The sequence below is a fragment of the Pseudophryne corroboree genome, chromosome 4, assembly GCF_028390025.1.
Source record: "Pseudophryne corroboree isolate aPseCor3 chromosome 4, aPseCor3.hap2, whole genome shotgun sequence".
Taxonomy (NCBI): Eukaryota; Metazoa; Chordata; class Amphibia; order Anura; family Myobatrachidae; genus Pseudophryne; species Pseudophryne corroboree.
In genome coordinates, this window is record NC_086447.1 from 226,139,997 (window position 1) to 226,158,179 (window position 18,183).

Consider the following 18,183-nt stretch of genomic DNA (forward strand, 5'->3'; position numbering starts at 1 on the left):
CCCGTCATGCACTGTCATTCTCTCCCATTCATCACATAAAACCTCTGTATGTGAACCATATTTTTCACACATTACGTACCTTGCCGACCCGACTGGTCGGTTTACTGAATCAACCCGAACCGAGGTTGATCGCCCCCTTCCTGAACAATTGGCCCCCATAACTTGCAGGCGTTGCTTTCACCACCTCTGACCTTATTTCAGGGTCTTCAGCGAACCCTTACAAAAACCAAAATGTTCACGATAGGCTGACGGTGGCGGTTTACCGAGTACCCCACTCACTCGCCCACGCCGACCAATACGACCCACACACTGCCTTAGTGCTGGCGTACTCGACCCAGGGCCCCTATGAACCTCTATTTACTGGAACATGCGAGGGATATCCGCAGAACACTTACTCTTTCCAGTAACTATTGGTTGTTGGACAATTCCTGAGTGACCAGCGAACTTCCCTTCAGAAAATAAAAAATTACACAAATCACATCAGAGTGTACAAATAGTTTTACGACCGGGTTTGTACACAAATGGTACTGGTCAGATTAACTAATGTACACAATTATGTGCGGTACAATAGTTCAGCACATAAGCAACTAATCTTATGTGCTGAGCGACCAGTGGAATCGAAAATTTCGGCTGCGAATTCCTTCAGCCAGAGCTTTATTGGCCTATATGGGTTTTGCACCAACCCCCTGGGTTGTGCCCTTTTTCTCTTTTATGGCAGACTTCTTAGTCTGCTGTACCTGGACCTACCGGTCTGTAGTATGACCTCCTGGTCTACTATACTCTACTGCTCAAATTTTATGTTTAACCAGAGATGCCTCCCTAGCCACCATGCACGTCACTTACATGTATGTACCTCTGCGAGAACTCGACTTCTTGTGGTTCAACCTGGAAAATTGTATAAACTTATATATACAAAACACTCACTCACCACACGTACACTTTTGCTTCTATTTCTATTTCTGCGCAGAAATTTTCTTTAGACCAGATGTGTTGTGAATTTGGAGAAGGATCTGTTAATCTAAATTTCGGACACTAAAATAGATTTGCGCTATTTATCGCCTGATGCGCTACTTATCGCCTGTTGCGCTATTTATCGCCTGTTGCGCTACTTAAAAATCAACACTGTCGTGTGACTTGAGTTACGTGGGCGTACCCAGACGCTCCGTTGCGTAATTTATGCTGCGTGCGTCGGCCTTAGCGTACGCGAGTCTCAGCCCTTTGTTAGAGACACGTGTACACAAAACCAATGTCCACCGTAACACAACTAACACTTTTATCAATGTAGATGATCCTCGATCGTCTACCGCGCAACACACCAATCTCTCCTTTTACCTTAGGTAGAGTTGCGTGTGGGTTTTACACTTTAACTATGAAATAGCGACAAATCTCTCTTAGCATGTTTTATCAATTATAAAATGGCAAACAGGAGAGTGATATATGAAAATACACGAATGAAAAAGAAATGCAGATATGTGCGTGTGTACGCAAGACAGAAATAAACAGTTTTAAAAGACACTAGCGTGTTGTTCTTACCTCCGGTTCCGGATTCCTTCAGCACCCTTTACTAAGCGAAGCAGACGCTTATCCCGTCAGCATTGCGAAGAATATGATCTCCCGCCCTTTGCTGATGGATAATGTCTGCTGAAATTACCTAGCAGAGATATGTGAAGGACAGGACGAGCCGCCAATTGATAAAGCTAAATATTTATCTTATATAAAACCCTTTGTGAGGTCTGAGAACACTGTACGATATTTACGTATGGAGTACCGTAAGGGTACGCTCGTTGCGTAACGATCGCTTAGCCGTGGTCGAGATGCTCAAGCGTCACGTTCGCTCACGGCCAAGAGATCACAGGCAGGCACGCTATTGGCTGCCGACTAACGTAATGATTCGCTATAGCGTAGCAGACGCTCGGGACCACGAGGAGATCACCAGCGGCGCTGACGCTCACAATGTTAAACCTTTATATCTAAACCATAAACAATGTAATATGCTGTAAAACCTTAGTGTAGAGATAGGGTGTAGATGCAACACAGTGTAACCTTATTAACTTAAAAGCTGTTTGAGCGTCACCGACGCTCTGAGAATACTTAACACTATAAGAAATACACAGATACCGTGCTTAGGGTCCAACGCCTAATATATATATTATGAATGTTATACTTGCAAAAGAATTAATACAATACAAGTCATATACTACAATATAACATAGACTACCTAACCAGATAACTACACATGAAATACAATACAATACTATTACGTTTAAGGGATTACGAGAGAAAGAGGAGAAGAGAGAGAGAGAGAGAGATATGGCCCATAACAACAAGAAAGACAATATGATTGCGGAGAAAACTTACGCACAAAGGAAACGATCGCATGCGCCTCTGGACATCCAGCTCCCGATTTTCAGCAATGATAACCGTTGAAGAGTGAGGGCTGGATGTGATCGGCTTGTCTATTTATGCCCCACACACAATACAATTCAATGGTCCCTACAATCTCATTGTTCATTGGACACAGGAATTCCTCCTCGCATTATAACAAAAGGTCATAGGTCGATTCATACAGGTGGGCTGTGACGATTTCCAACTGCTCAGGTGGGTGGGAAACTAGGTTTCCCGCCGCATGGATAATTAAGTGCAAATAATAGTAAATGGACATAAACTTCTTATGTCCATAATTATTCGCACGAGCGATTAATCCGCTTCAAACCACCACCGGAATATTGCTAATTAAATACTCTTCCGATGGATACTAAACACCACTGTATTACTCCTGTCTGACCCTTCGTATCAAACAAAGGGGGATTTCTCTGTTCATGAACATTCTACATTAACCAAACTTTCAGAATCTATCAAAGGGACCATGATCTACAAAATACATTATATAGTGAAAATATGTAACGATTGAGTCGCACGCTACGAACACATGAACTCTACCGTAAATGCACATACCGCGCGCCCGCGGGTGCCCGCAACAGCGAGTATGCGCACGCACGGGAAAGCGCACGCATGCGCAGCGCAGACCTGTGTGAGGTGCAAATATGGCAGTGTGCATCGTGATATTTTTCTGACTTTGACAGTCCACCCTTTGGCAGTCAACAATAACTGCCACTTCCTAAAACATTTCAAAAAGAGAAAAATATATGTCAGGGGTTAATACATTTACATGGTTGGGTAGGGGAGGAGAGGAGAAGGTAGGAAAAGGGTATGACCTAGTGAGATAGCAGAAGCATGTGTGTATGAATCCGTGCTTGGGGGTCATGTATCATCGTGCCGTACGTGTTTTAAATCAAGCTTCGAGGTATTGCGAAGTATACATTTGAATTCCTTCTTATCCCGTGGTACGGGTCTGTGGATGGGCTGTCAAACTTTACCGAGCTCTTTTCGGATTTTGGTTGTAACAAAATGGGGAGCACATTTTAGTTGATGATACATGAATGGGGGAATATGTGATTGCTGATATTTGTGCTTGTATTCCCTATACTATGTGTGTAATTACCTGAAGGTTGTAGAGATGAAGAAAAGACATAATTACGGAAAATGCAGTGGTATTCTATGTCAGGTAAATGAACATTTGTCGGTTGAAGTCTTGTTCGGTGTCTGTTGGTTGCAGTCTTCTTTGTGCTTTTGCCCATAAGGTGCGAGCAAAAGCTTTGTCAATGTCCATAGATTTACAAAAGTGTTGGGCTAGCGTAATTTTAAAATTTCTAGGGAAACTGGGGATCTATGGCAAAGTTCATCAAAAATCTGTGTATAAGGTTGTCAAAACTTCTTCTTTAATCCATCAGTTGTCTGTATACAGGATCATCAAATTCCTCGTCCAAGTGGGTCTTTTTACCTTGGAGAAAACGGAAAAACAGGTGAAAGAAACGGACCGTAGAAATCGCATTTTCATCACATCATTGTTTCTACCGTCGGGTCATAAATCAAATCCATTGGAATTACAGTTTCCTCACTCCTTAAACTCATCACCCTGGTACTTCGTTTGCACTTCGTTAAAGCCTGACCGCATCTAAATATCAAGCCAATCGTTATGATAACACCTAAGATACATAGGAGAAACTTCCCTACATCCATTATGACTCCTTGAGCCCATTCTCCTAAACCGGAGAACCAATTTCGCGGGTTCAACCATGACACCCAACCAGTCAGCTCATTACTCACAGCAGCAAGGGTGAGATTGTGTCTCCTGCGAAATTCCCACTTCAGTTGGAGAATATCGTCCATCTTTTGGTCTATGACCTCGACCGGGTCCTCGGTACTATTTGTAATATATGTGCAACATTTCACGCCGTACTGCGTTGCCAGTGTGACACAATATCCACCTGTTACTGCTGTGAGATAATTGAGAATCATTCTATGCTGAACTAGTTCTGTTTTATAAGCTTGAAGTTCTCTTCCAGTATACCTAAACGTGTCATCATACATTTCTGTGATATTGTCTAACAAATTTGCGAGCGCAGATATGTATTTATAATTCAACACTCCTCTGGCGGTGTGAGTGAAATCTAACGCGATTAGAACCTGAATCCCGGTGGATTCATGGATCATGTCAGAGGCCGGATGCTCTGTTCTTTCTATCAGGTGCCGTTTAACTACGTGCTCGTAATGGGTGTGAGTATAAGGAGCTTGGGCAACACGGTGTATATCTTTCATTTTGGCATGTGATACAGTCATTACTTCAGGCAGTACTTTTCCAATATAACACAATCCTTCAGAGTTTGGGGCAAGCCACTTATACGCCTTCCTCCCGCATATGAAATATGCATCATCGGGGAGAACATATGGGACGGAGTAGGACATAACCATATTACACATCTTCCATGTGAAATCTCCTAACCCTAATTCTCCCATCTGTCTAGTACACGTATCAGCTTGTACGATATGTGCACAGTATCCTGGTGATACCTCTCCAACTCTCGTAATCCTATTTCCTAGGGTATACCTATATCGGAAAGATTTTCCTCTACTGGCTATGTGGCGTATAAGCTCTGTATCTGTCGGCATTCTATCTGCTCTATATGAAAAGGTCATGGTTTGGTTGCTCCATGACACTTCCCAATTTCCCGGCTTTCGGGGATAGGAAATGTTAAAACATATGAGGGATCTATCCACATGATATTGGTGGAGCTTCAAACTAGGAGGACTGGAGATATTAAACCTCCTGTCCACCGGCCTCCCACCACTTAGCTCAAGTACCTCCCCTATCGTTAAAGGAAATGGTACTAGTCCTGATTTGCTATGACCTTGAGGTACTTGAGAGCATACCCAACAATCTGTTTGATTTAACACACTACCCACTAAGGAGTGATAGTCACTCAAGGGATGCCGGTCCATGTGGATATTAAAACTGGATTGGCATTTCTTAATGCACCCATCCTCGACTACGTTGTCACAGAGCCTACAGATACAGTTTTCTTCAGCTAACAATCCTTCACAATTCCTTCTATGGTCAATGCTATCGGATCGTTTTCTGATACTCGCCTTTGCTTGTTGATTATGTTGTTCTCGGAAAACTACGCCTCCATCTCTGTCATCAGAACCCATTCCAGAACCTCTCTCGACCTCCATGGTACTCTCGCCGGAACAGACTGCTCTGGTCAACATCATGGTCAACAGGAAAATCCGGATCACAGTCTCTTGGGGCAAGTCCATCTTATAGGAGGAAACGAAGAAGAATGAGAAGGGGGAAAAATAATTTGAGGGAGGGGGAATGGGAAGTGGAGAAAAACAATAAAAGGGAACAGGGAATCGACAACTGCTTTTTGATCTTATGATTCTCAATGCTCAGGTGCCGCCTCAGTCCTCCTGGAACAGACACTCCAGTGATACAACGTCCTCTACCGTCTGTTCCTTATCACGGGACCTCTCTGGATCAGCAACCTTCTTACAATGGGACGAATGAACCCAAGTCTCTCTCTCGGCAACCTTCAATGCTGTAGTGCTAGTCAATAAGACTTGGTATGGTCCTTCCCATCTGTCAATAAGGCAACCTGAGCGTAGAAAATTCCGTATCATTACATAATCCCCAGGTTCAATGTCATGACAATTACTATCTGGTAAATCAGGAATCACTAACTTCAAATTATCATTTTGATTCCTTAGCTGTTTACTCATATTAACCAGGTACTTTACAGTCACTTCATTGTTACACTTCAAATCATCCTGAGGGTTAATCATAACATGCGGTTGTCGACCAAACAAGATTTCAAAGGGAGACAGATTAAGAGGGGACCTGGGAGTGGTTCTGATGCTGTACAGTACAATGGGTAGAGCTTCTGGCCATGTCAATCCTGTCTCTGCCATAACTTTGCTCAGTTTATTTTTAATGGTGCTGTTCACTCTTTCCACTTTCGCACTCGCCTGTGGACGGTATGGAGTGTGCAGCTTGCTATCAATTCCCATCAACTTACACATTCCTTGAAAGACATCACCTGTAAAATGGGTACCCCTATCACTTTCAATTATTCTAGGGATACCATATCTACATACAAATTCCTGCACAATTTTCTTAGCAGTAAACATAGCGGTATTTGTGGCCGCAGGAAATGCTTCGACCCAATTTGAAAAAACATCTATACAAACAAGTACATATTTCAAATTTCGACAAGGGGGTAATTGAATGAAGTCAATCTGTATTACCTGGAAAGGGCCGCCTGCAGGTGGGATATGAGATGGTTCTGTTGGTATTGCCTTTCCGATATTCTTTCTCAAGCATGTAAGGCATGACATTGCTCTTTTACTTGCATGAGATGAAAATCCTGGGGCGCACCAATATGCTCTTACCAATTTGCACATTCCTTCCTTGCCCAGATGAGTCAACCCGTGAGCTGCCTCAGCTAAACATGGGAGATATGCTCTGGGGGCCACCGGTTTACCTTGTCCATCCGTCCAGAGTCCTGAGGACTCCTGGCCATATCCCTTTGCCTTCCAGACTGCCTTTTCCTGTGTGGAACACAAATTTTGCATCTCACACAACTTCTGTGTGTTGATGGTATTAAATACCATCAGTTGTGTGGTGTCTGTCTGTCTGGGGGTACCAGCTGCTAACTTAGCTGCTTCGTCTGCTCGGCTGTTACCAAGTGATACTGGGTCTTGGCTATATGTGTGTGCTTTACACTTGATAACAGCCACTCTGTCGGGTTCCTGTATCGCTGTTAGAAGCCTTTTGATGTGAGCTGCATGCGCTATCGGTGTACCAGCTGCCGTCATGAAATTTCTGAGGCGCCATAGGGCTCCGAAATCATGGACTACCCCGAATGCGTATCTAGAATCGGTGTAGATATTGGCTGATTTGCCCTTAGCCAATTCACATGCTCTGGTTAGGGCGACCAGTTCAGCAACCTGGGCTGAGTGAGGTGGGCCTAGCGGTTCCGCTTCTATGGTGCCTTGGTCATCTACGACTGCGTATCCAGTACACAAGTCTCCCGAGTCTGACTGTCTATGACAACTACCGTCCGTGTAGAAAGTTAGATCTACATCTTCCAGTGGGTTGTCACTGATGTCAGGCCTTGCGGTAAAATTTTGGGTCAAATATTCCATACAATCATGTGTGTCTTCCTTTGTGTTAAATTCTCCTTCCCCACCACTCTCATCCTCCACCCTTTGTGCCTGTCCAGGCACACCTGGGAGATATGTTGCAGGGTTTAATGCACTGCATCTCCTTATGGTGATGTTTACGGGGGCCATTAGTGCCAATTCCCATCTTGTAAACCGCGCTGATGAGACGTGCCTGGTTTGGGCAGAATTTAGCAAGGCTGACACTGCATGTGGTGTATGAATTGTGAGGTTGTGACCTAGCACTACATCTTCGCTTTTTGTTACTAGCAATGCTATCGCAGCAACGCTTCGCAAACATGTGGGGAGGGATCGCGCTACCGTGTCTAGCTGAGCGCTGTAGTATGCTACTGGCCTGCTGGCATCACCGTGCTTTTGGGTTAAGACGCCTGCCGCGCAACCAGCACTTTCTGTTCCGTACAGCTCAAAGGGTTTCCCATAGTCTGGCATACCTAATGCTGGTGCCTGCGTTAGGCACTGTTTAAGTCTCTCAAATGCCATCTCGGACTCGTCTGTATGCGAAATCCGATCAGGTTTGTTTGAGGAGACCATCTCCTGCAAAGGTAACGCTAGAATGGAAAACCCTGGGGATCCAGTTACGGCAATACCCACACATTCCTAAAAATGTTCTGATCTGTTGCTTGGTTTGTGGCAGAGTCATGTCTCTAATTGCTTGAATTCTATCAGCGGTCAGGTGTCTCAGTCCTTGTGTTAGACAGTGTCCCAAATATTTTACCTTAGTTTGGCATAATTGCAACTTGTCTTTGGAAACCTTGTGTCCTGTGTCTGAAAGATGAAACAGGAGCTGTTTCGTATCCTTCAGGGATGCTTCCAATGAATCAGAACACAGTAGTAGATCATCCACGTACTGTATTAATACTGATCCACTCTCTGGTTGGAAAGACTGTAAACAATCATGCAAAGCCTGGGAAAAGATACTTGGACTGTCTATGAAACCTTGTGGTAATCGAGTCCATGTGTATTGGACTCCTCTGTATGTGAATGCAAACAAATATTGACTGTCAGGGTGCAGAGGTACCGAAAAGAAAGCGGAGCAGAGGTCAATAACAGTGAAAAATTTCGCAGTGGGAGGGATTTGCATAAGGATGACAGCTGGATTTGGCACTACGGGGAACTGACTCAACTATTTTGTTAATCCCCCTTAGATCCTGCACTAGCCGGTAACCCCTCCCCCCACTCTTTTTCACAGGGAAGATGGGACTATTGGCAGTGCTGGACGTTCTTACCAGAATGCCCTGTTGTAGCAAGCGCTCTATTACGGGATACACTCCTAACTCCACCTCTGGCTTCAGAGGGTACTGTGGGATTTTTGGAGCTATCCTACCATCTTTTACTTGTACAACTACCGGAGCTACGTTTGCCATTAATCCAGTGTCCTGTCCATCTTTAGTCCAAAGTGACTCTGGTATCTGGGATGTCATTTCCTCTACTTGGGATGGAGTCCTATTTGTCATAATGGTATGTGACATTAATTTTGACGGGGAGTCTAACATGTCTCGCACTTCCTGAACGTGATTCTCAGGTATGTCCAAGAATACACCTTCAGGAGTACAATAAATGACGCACCCCATTTTGCACAATAAGTCTCTTCCCAGGAGATTAGTCGGTGCCGATGCAGCCAGCAAAAAGGAATGCTTGGTATGTAACGGCCCTACTGTAATCTCGGCTGGTTTGCCAACAGGGTAGTGCTGGACTACTCCTGTTACTCCTATGGCTGGAATTGTCTTACCAGTGGTTCTCATGCCCACTGTCGAATTTATCACTGATTTGGCCGCCCCTGTGTCTACAAGAAAGTTTAATGATTTACCAGCTACATTGATTGCAATTTCAGGTTCACTCCCAAGACTTGCAATCAATTTTACTGGCTGCAGATTACAGGTATGGCCACACCCCTATTGGGTATGGTGACCTCCCTGAATCCCGCTGGCAGCAACTGCTTGTGAAGGGGTTAAATGGGAACTACCAGTGGCTTGCCAGTCTCTGTTCGGGGGGTATCTTTTGTTTCCCCTGTATGTGGCTCATAACTCCGTCTCTGTGGACCCTGCTCCCAATGTCGTGTGTCGTGTCGTTGTCTAGGGGGTTGATATGAGTTTTGTGAATTTTTCACTCTACAGTCTCGTGCCATGTGTCCCTGTCTATGACAAGAAAAACAAGTTACCACATTTGACTTACCCACAGGGTTTGGTGATTTATACAAAGGCTGCCTTGTGGTCAGGGCCTGTATACTTACGGCCATTAACTTATCACCTTGTGATTCCCTGTGTCGGGTGATATTCCGGTCGTGATCAATAGCAGCCTCTCTCAAAGTAGCCACCGACAGACCTCGCCAACATGGTTGCGTGGTCTGCACTCTTGTCTTTAATGTCTCTTTTAAACCATCCATTAGTACAGATACTGCTACTTCTCGGTGGTTTATGTTTGTTTTAATGTCCTCTATACCTGTGTACTTTGCCATTTCTAGTAATGCCCTGTGAAAATATTCTGCAGCAGTTTCTGACTCTTTCTGTCTAACGGAGAAAATCTTGTTCCACTTAACTACCGCTGGGAAATACTCCTTTAACTGTAAACTTATTCTTTTTACGTTATCTTTGTTGTACACATCTGTAAGAGGTACATCCTGATCTAATCCACAGTCAGACAAAAATTGAGCTGCGTCGACATTTGAGGGTAAACATGCCCTCAGCAATACCTGCCAGTCTTTGTTATTGGGCTCTAAAGTGTTCCCTAGGTCTCTGATGTATTTCTGACTGGCAACTAAGTCTTTCCTAGGGTCAGGGAATTCAGACACTATGGTTCTTAATTCCATTCGGGAAAATGGGCTGTACATGGCAATGTTCCTAACAGGAGTGATTCCTGTCGTGTCAGTTTTCCCATTTGGCACTGCTATTACCCTAACAGGATTAAGTCTACTAACATCACTCTGTGTAGGTTCTACAGCCTGTGGTGAAATGGTTTCAGCATAGTGTATGGTGCCGTACTTACCTGTAGATACGACCTCACCTATCCCTCCGCTAGGGGCTTTTGTTACTAATCTCGTGGGTGGAGCCGTGCCTACTGTTGTCTCTGCTATGGTGGCTGCTAGAGAGAGCGCCGATATTGTTGCCGATTCGTCTTCTTGATCACACTCCTGGGGAAAGTTCAGAACAGGGTACAACTTGCACGGGTTAATACTTGCATTGGTTAACTTATTAACATTTACACAGTTGCTAAGTGTTTGTTTGTTACACCCTAATGCGTCATTCTCCGCAACCAATTTCTCTCCTGATATGTATGGTGGCGGCGGGGCCGTCGCTATCAATTTCTTGATAGGATTAGATCCTGCCGCCAAAGCCAATCCTCTCTGTATTTCACCCTCCTGTTGCCATAACTGCAAATAATCATAATGTTGGAGTCGTCTCTTTGTTGATTTAATGAGACATATCCTCCTCCTTAAATTTTGCAACACTTCTGGGCTAAAGCTACCTACTCTTGGGAATTTCTCCCCGTCATGCACTGTCATTCTCTCCCATTCATCACATAAAACCTCTGTATGTGAACCATATTTTTCACACATTACGTACCTTGCCGACCCGACTGGTCGGTTTACTGAATCAACCCGAACCGAGGTTGATCGCCCCCTTCCTGAACAATTGGCCCCCATAACTTGCAGGCGTTGCTTTCACCACCTCTGACCTTATTTCAGGGTCTTCAGCGAACCCTTACAAAAACCAAAATGTTCACGATAGGCTGACGGTGGCGGTTTACCGAGTACCCCACTCACTCGCCCACGCCGACCAATACGACCCACACACTGCCTTAGTGCTGGCGTACTCGACCCAGGGCCCCTATGAACCTCTATTTACTGGAACATGCGAGGGATATCCGCAGAACACTTACTCTTTCCAGTAACTATTGGTTGTTGGACAATTCCTGAGTGACCAGCGAACTTCCCTTCAGAAAATAAAAAATTACACAAATCACATCAGAGTGTACAAATAGTTTTACGACCGGGTTTGTACACAAATGGTACTGGTCAGATTAACTAATGAACACAATTACGTGCGGTACAATAGTTCAGCACATAAGCAACTAATCTTATGTGCTGAGCGACCAGTGGAATCGAAAATTTCGGCTGCGAATTCCTTCAGCCAGAGCTTTATTGGCCTATATGGGTTTTGCACCAACCCCCTGGGTTGTGCCCTTTTTCTCTTTTATGGCAGACTTCTTAGTCTGCTGTACCTGGACCTACCGGTCTGTAGTATGACCTCCTGGTCTACTATACTCTACTGCTCAAATTTTATGTTTAACCAGAGATGCCTCCCTAGCCACCATGCACGTCACTTACATGTATGTACCTCTGCGAGAACTCGACTTCTTGTGGTTCAACCTGGAAAATTGTATAAACTTATATATACAAAACACTCACTCACCACACGTACACTTTTGCTTCTATTTCTATTTCTGCGCAGAAATTTTCTTTAGACCAGATGTGTTGTGAATTTGGAGAAGGATCTGTTAATCTAAATTTCGGACACTAAAATAGATTTGCGCTATTTATCGCCTGATGCGCTACTTATCGCCTGTTGCGCTATTTATCGCCTGTTGCGCTACTTAAAAATCAACACTGTCGTGTGACTTGAGTTACGTGGGCGTACCCAGACGCTCCGTTGCGTAATTTACGCTGCGTGCGTCGGCCTTGGCGTACGCGAGTCTCAGCCATTTGTTAGAGACACGTGTACACAAAACCAATGTCCACCGTAACACAACTAACACTTTTATCAATGTAGATGATCCTCGATCGTCTACCGCGCAACACACCAATCTCTCCTTTTACCTTAGGTAGAGTTGCGTGTGGGTTTTACACTTTAACTATGAAATAGCGACAAATCTCTCTTAGCACGTTTTATCAATTATAAAATGGCAAACAGGAGAGTGATATATGAAAATACACGAATGAAAAAGAAATGCAGATATGTGCGTGTGTACGCAAGACAGAAATAAACAGTTTTAAAAGACACTAGCGTGTTGTTCTTACCTCCGGTTCCGGATTCCTTCAGCACCCTTTACTAAGCGAAGCAGACGCTTATCCCGTCAGCATTGCGAAGAATATGATCTCCCGCCCTTTGCTGATGGATAATGTCTGCTGAAATTACCTAGCAGAGATATGTGAAGGACAGGACGAGCCGCCAATTGATAAAGCTAAATATTTATCTTATATAAAACCCTTTGTGAGGTCTGAGAACACTGTACGATATTTACGTATGGAGTACCGTAAGGGTACGCTCGTTTCGTAACGATCGCTTAGCCGTGGTCGAGACGCTCAAGCGTCACGTTCGCTCACGGCCAAGAGATCACAGGCAGGCACGCTATTGGCTGCCGACTAACGTAATGATTCGCTATAGCGTAGCAGACGCTCGGGACCACGAGGAGATCACCAGCGGCGCTGACGCTCACAATGTTAAACCTTTATATCTAAACCATAAACAATGTAATATGCTGTAAAACCTTAGTGTAGAGATAGGGTGTAGATGCAACACAGTGTAACCTTATTAACTTAAAAGCTGTTTGAGCGTCACCGACGCTCTGAGAATACTTAACACTATAAGAAATACACAGATACCGTGCTTAGGGTCCAACGCCTAATATATATATATTATGAATGTTATACTTGCAAAAGAATTAATACAATACAAGTCATACACTACAATATAACATAGACTACCTAACCAGATAACTACACATGAAATACAATACAATACTATTACGTTTAAGGGATTACGAGAGAAAGAGGAGAAGAGAGAGAGAGAGAGAGATATGGCCCATAACAACAAGAAAGACAATATGATTGCGGAGAAAACTTACGCACAAAGGAAACGATCGCATGCGCCTCTGGACATCCAGCTCCCGATTTTCAGCAATGATAACCATTGAAGAGTGAGGGCTGGATGTGATCGGCTTGTCTATTTATGCCCCACACACAATACAATTCAATGGTCCCTACAATCTCATTGTTCATTGGACACAGGAATTCCTCCTCGCATTATAACAAAAGGTCATAGGTCGATTCATACAGGTGGGCTGTGACGATTTCCAACTGCTCAGGTGGGTGGGAAACTAGGTTTCCCGCCGCATGGATAATTAAGTGCAAATAATAGTAAATGGACATAAACTTCTTATGTCCATAATTATTCGCACGAGCGATTAATCCGCTTCAAACCAACACCGGAATATTGCTAATTAAATACTCTTCCGATGGATACTAAACACCACTGTATTACTCCTGTCTGACCCTTCGTATCAAACAAAGGGGGATTTCTCTGTTCATGAACATTCTACATTAACCAAACTTTCAGAATCTATCAAAGGGACCATGATCTACAAAATACATTATATAGTGAAAATATGTAACGATTGAGTTGCACGCTACGAACACATGAACTCTACCGTAAATGCACATACCGCGCGCCCGCGGGTGCCCGCAACAGCGAGTATGCGCACGCACGGGAAAGCGCACGCATGCGCAGCGCAGACCTGTGTGAGGTGCAAATATGGCAGTGTGCATCGTGATATTTTTCTGACTTTGACACATCCTTATTATCAATGTTAGAGAAAGTTTTCGGTGTGATCTGTTTCACACTATGCAGAATTTAAGATATTAAAATAGACTCTAGAAGAAGGGTGCGTTTCTTGTGGTTGGGTGACATAATTTTTAGTGTTTTCAGCATCCATTGCTCAACATGTTATCATCCCAGAGACTATGTCTTTTACCGTATATATTACTTTTTATCTGTATTTTAAGTAGAATCATACACTAAACCTTGGGCCTAATTCAGATTTGGTCGCTACTGTGCTTTTTCGCACAGCGGGCGATCAGATACGAACTAGACATACTTGTAAGCCGCAATGTGCCGCAACGGACGGCTGCAACAGGGATCGCCGATCAGCGACAGGATGGTGAGAAGGAACCATTTGCACGAGCGTTCGCAAGAAGATTGAAAGGAAGAGGGCATTTGGGGGTAACTGACTGTTTTCAGGGAGTGTTCAGAAAAACGCAGGCGTGCTTAAGCGTTTTCAGGGAGTGTGTCTGACGTCAGCTCCGGCCCAGACCAGCCTGATGTGATCGCACTGTAGGACTAAGTCCTGGGCTGTGCTGAGACTGCACAAACTTATTTTTAGCAGCTCTGCTACACATAGGAACGCACACTTGCACAGCGAATATACACTCGCCCTGTAGGCGGCAACTCTCTGATCGCAGGACAGCAAAAAATGCAGCCCAGCGATCAGATCTGAATTAGGCCCCTTGTCCTTCCATTGCAATAATGCATTGCACCCCACTGACAGTTCTCCTACTTAAGTCCCAGCTTTCTTTGAATTACCCCTCCTTATATTGTAGCAAACCTCCTCATTGTAAGTTACCTGGAAAGAACCATATACTTTACTTTAGATTAGAGATGAGCGGGTTCAGTTCTCTGAGAACCCCACCCCCCGAACTTCACGTCTTAAGCCCGGCTCGGGACTTTCTGCCAGACTCAGAAACCAGAATGAACTAAAACGTCAACATCCCACTGTCGGATGCTCGCGAGTTTTGGATTCCATAGAAAAAGCCATGCATCGCAGCCATTTTCACTCCAGTCCTAGAGAGTGTAGCGAGAGGACGTGTCTCTCTCCTCAGTCTCTGTCTGTGCGGGAAAGTGGTGTGGTGACCTGCTCTGTCTTATGTGTCATTCCAGTGCTGTCTTGTGCTGTATCAGTACAGTGGTAGTGTCTTGTGCTGCATCAGTCCAGTCACAGTGGTAGTGTCCACTGCTGCCATATGTCCAGTGCTGCTGTATAAGTCCAGTCCAGTGGTGCTGTGTTGTGCTGCATCAGTCCAGTAGTGGTGTCTTGTGCTGCATCAGTCCAGTCACAGTGGTGGTGTCGTCTGCTGCCATATGTCCAGTGCTGCTGTATAAGTCCAGTCCATTGCAGTGGTGCTGTGTTGTCCTGCATCAGTCCAGTGGTGGTGTCCCTATGCTGCCATAAGTCCAGTGGTGCTACCGTATAAGTCCAGGGGTACTGTTGTTTAAGTCCAGTGGTACTGCCGTATAAGTCCAGTCCAGTGGTACTGCCATATAAGTCCAGTCCAGTGGTACTGCTGTATAAATCAAGTCCAGTGGTACTGCCGTATAAGTCCAGTGGTACTGCTGTATAATTCAAGTCCAATGGTACTGCTGTATAAGTCCAGTGGTACTGCCGTATAAGTCCAGTGGTACTGCCGTATAAGTCAAGTCCAGTGGTACTGCCGTATAAATCCAGTGGTACTGCCACATAAGTTCAGTGGTACTGCCACATCAGTCCAGTGGTGCTCCTGTATAAGTCAAGTTCAGTGGTACTGCCATATAAGTCCAGTGGTACTGCCATATAAGTCCAGTGGTACTGCCGTATAAGTCCAGTCCAGTGGTACTGCCGTATAAGTCCAGTGATACTGCTGTATAAGACTAGTGGTACAGCTGTATAAGTTCAGGGGTACTGCCGTATAAGTCCAGTGGTACTGCTGTATAAGTCCAGTCCAGTGGTACAGCCATATAAGTTCAGGAGTACTGCCGTATAAGTCCAGTGGTGCTGTCCTGTGCTGTATATTATTTACTCCAAATAAAGTGGTTATTAATATTTAATCCAAATAATTTTTACAGGGTTTGCCCTGTGTGGTTTAGGGGTATGCTCTTCTGTGCCACATATTGTTATATAACTCCATCCAAAAAAAAGGGTTATTATTCTCCAAATTATTTTTACAGGCTTTGCTGTGTGTGTGGTTTAGGGGTACGCTCTCCTGTGCCACCAATATTGTACCTGTATTACATCTGGGCAAATTCCAGCACGTCCCATGTTTTGCACATACAATTCATTTGGTGGTGCAGAATTATTTGAGAAATGACAGGGACGTGCAGGAGATGCAGTCGAAAAATTGCAGGCCACTTTCGACATTCAGCCACTGCGTGCCACTTCTAGATGGGCCAGGTGTTTGTGCCTCACACTTGTGCCACTTAGCATAGCCATCCAGCGACCTTGGTGCACCGCTTTTTCTTCTTTGTATCATGTGCTGTTGGGGACTAGTTTTTTTAAGTGCCATCCTGTCTGACACTGCAGTGCCACTCCTAGATGGGCCAGGTGTTTGTGCCACACACTTGTGTCGCTTAGCCATCCAGCTACCGCTTTGCACCTCTTTTTCTTCTTTGCATGATGTGCTATTTGGGGCCTAGTTTTTAAATCTGCCATCCTGTCTGACACTGCATTGCCACTCCTAGTGGTAAATTTACTAAGATGGGAGTTCTATTTAAGATGGGATGTTGCCCATAGCAACCAATCAGATTCTACTTCTCAATTTTCTAGCACCTTCTAGAATATAATACCTGGAATCTGATTGGTTGCTATGGGCAACATCCCATCTTAAATAGAACTCCCATCTTAATAAATTTACCCTCTAGATGGGCCAGGTGTTTGTGCCGCCCACTTGTGTTGCATAGCAAAGTTATCCAGCTACCTTGGTGCAACCTTTTGGCCTAAAAATAATATTGTGAGGTGTGAGGTGTTCAGAATAGACTGGAAATTAGTGGAAATGAATGTTATTGAGGTTAATAATACCGTAGGATCAAAATTACCCCCAAATTCTGTGATTTTAGCTGTTTTTGTGTTTTTTTTGAAAAATCATCCAGATCCGAAACCAAAACCCGAAAGGGCGGTATTGGCAAAACCAATCCAGATCCAAAACACGAGTTAGGATCCAGATACAAAACCAAAACACAAAATATGAAAAGTGCCCGCCACACACCTCTGCTAATTACACCTTTATACCACCCACTACATTTATGTTTTTGAATATTCTCCTGAAACATAACTTGTTCCAAACTCATCTATTTTGTAAATTTATCATGGGTGAGAGGATGTCAGGACTGCCTTTCTTACATGAGTCACCTGTGTGTATTTGAATGTGTTTATTATAATTATATGGAAACAGTGTTTTATTGTAACCTTTAGAAATGCAGTGAACATTTTTTACCCATATATATTTCCAATCTGATGGTCAGTAAGACTGACTTACTGTAATTCATAGAACACATGTTTAAAAAGACAACAATTCCAATCAGCATCTGATGTAATCTATCATAGTAGGGGCACATCAAGAGAGGAGGAGGCCCATGTGCAGTCTCCCTCCGGGCCGCCTCCTCTCTAGCTGGCAGAGCAATAGACTATGGGCACTAGGATCACTAGGAGACCCTAGTCCTGTCCCAAAGCCTAGTGCGCAATGTCTCTGGGAAAATGGCATGGTGCCCATTTTCCCGGTGATTTCCCTACTGCGCCAGTGTGAACCGCGCCATTTTCCCAGTGGGACCAGTGTTGCTGCCAATGCAGTACTCCAGGGGGCAAATTTTGTAATAATTGGTGCATGGTATGTGGTGTAGGTCCCCTAGTGATGTCATAGTGGGATTTGTTAAAGATCTGCACTATATAGCCTTGTTAACTGCACAGACAGATATCTTTGTTGCAGACTCACTGGGCAGTTATCAGCTCCTGGTGTTTGATCTTGATTCACATCAACTTATTAAATATGGAAATGGACTCCTCTATTGACATTTTAGAGGAATC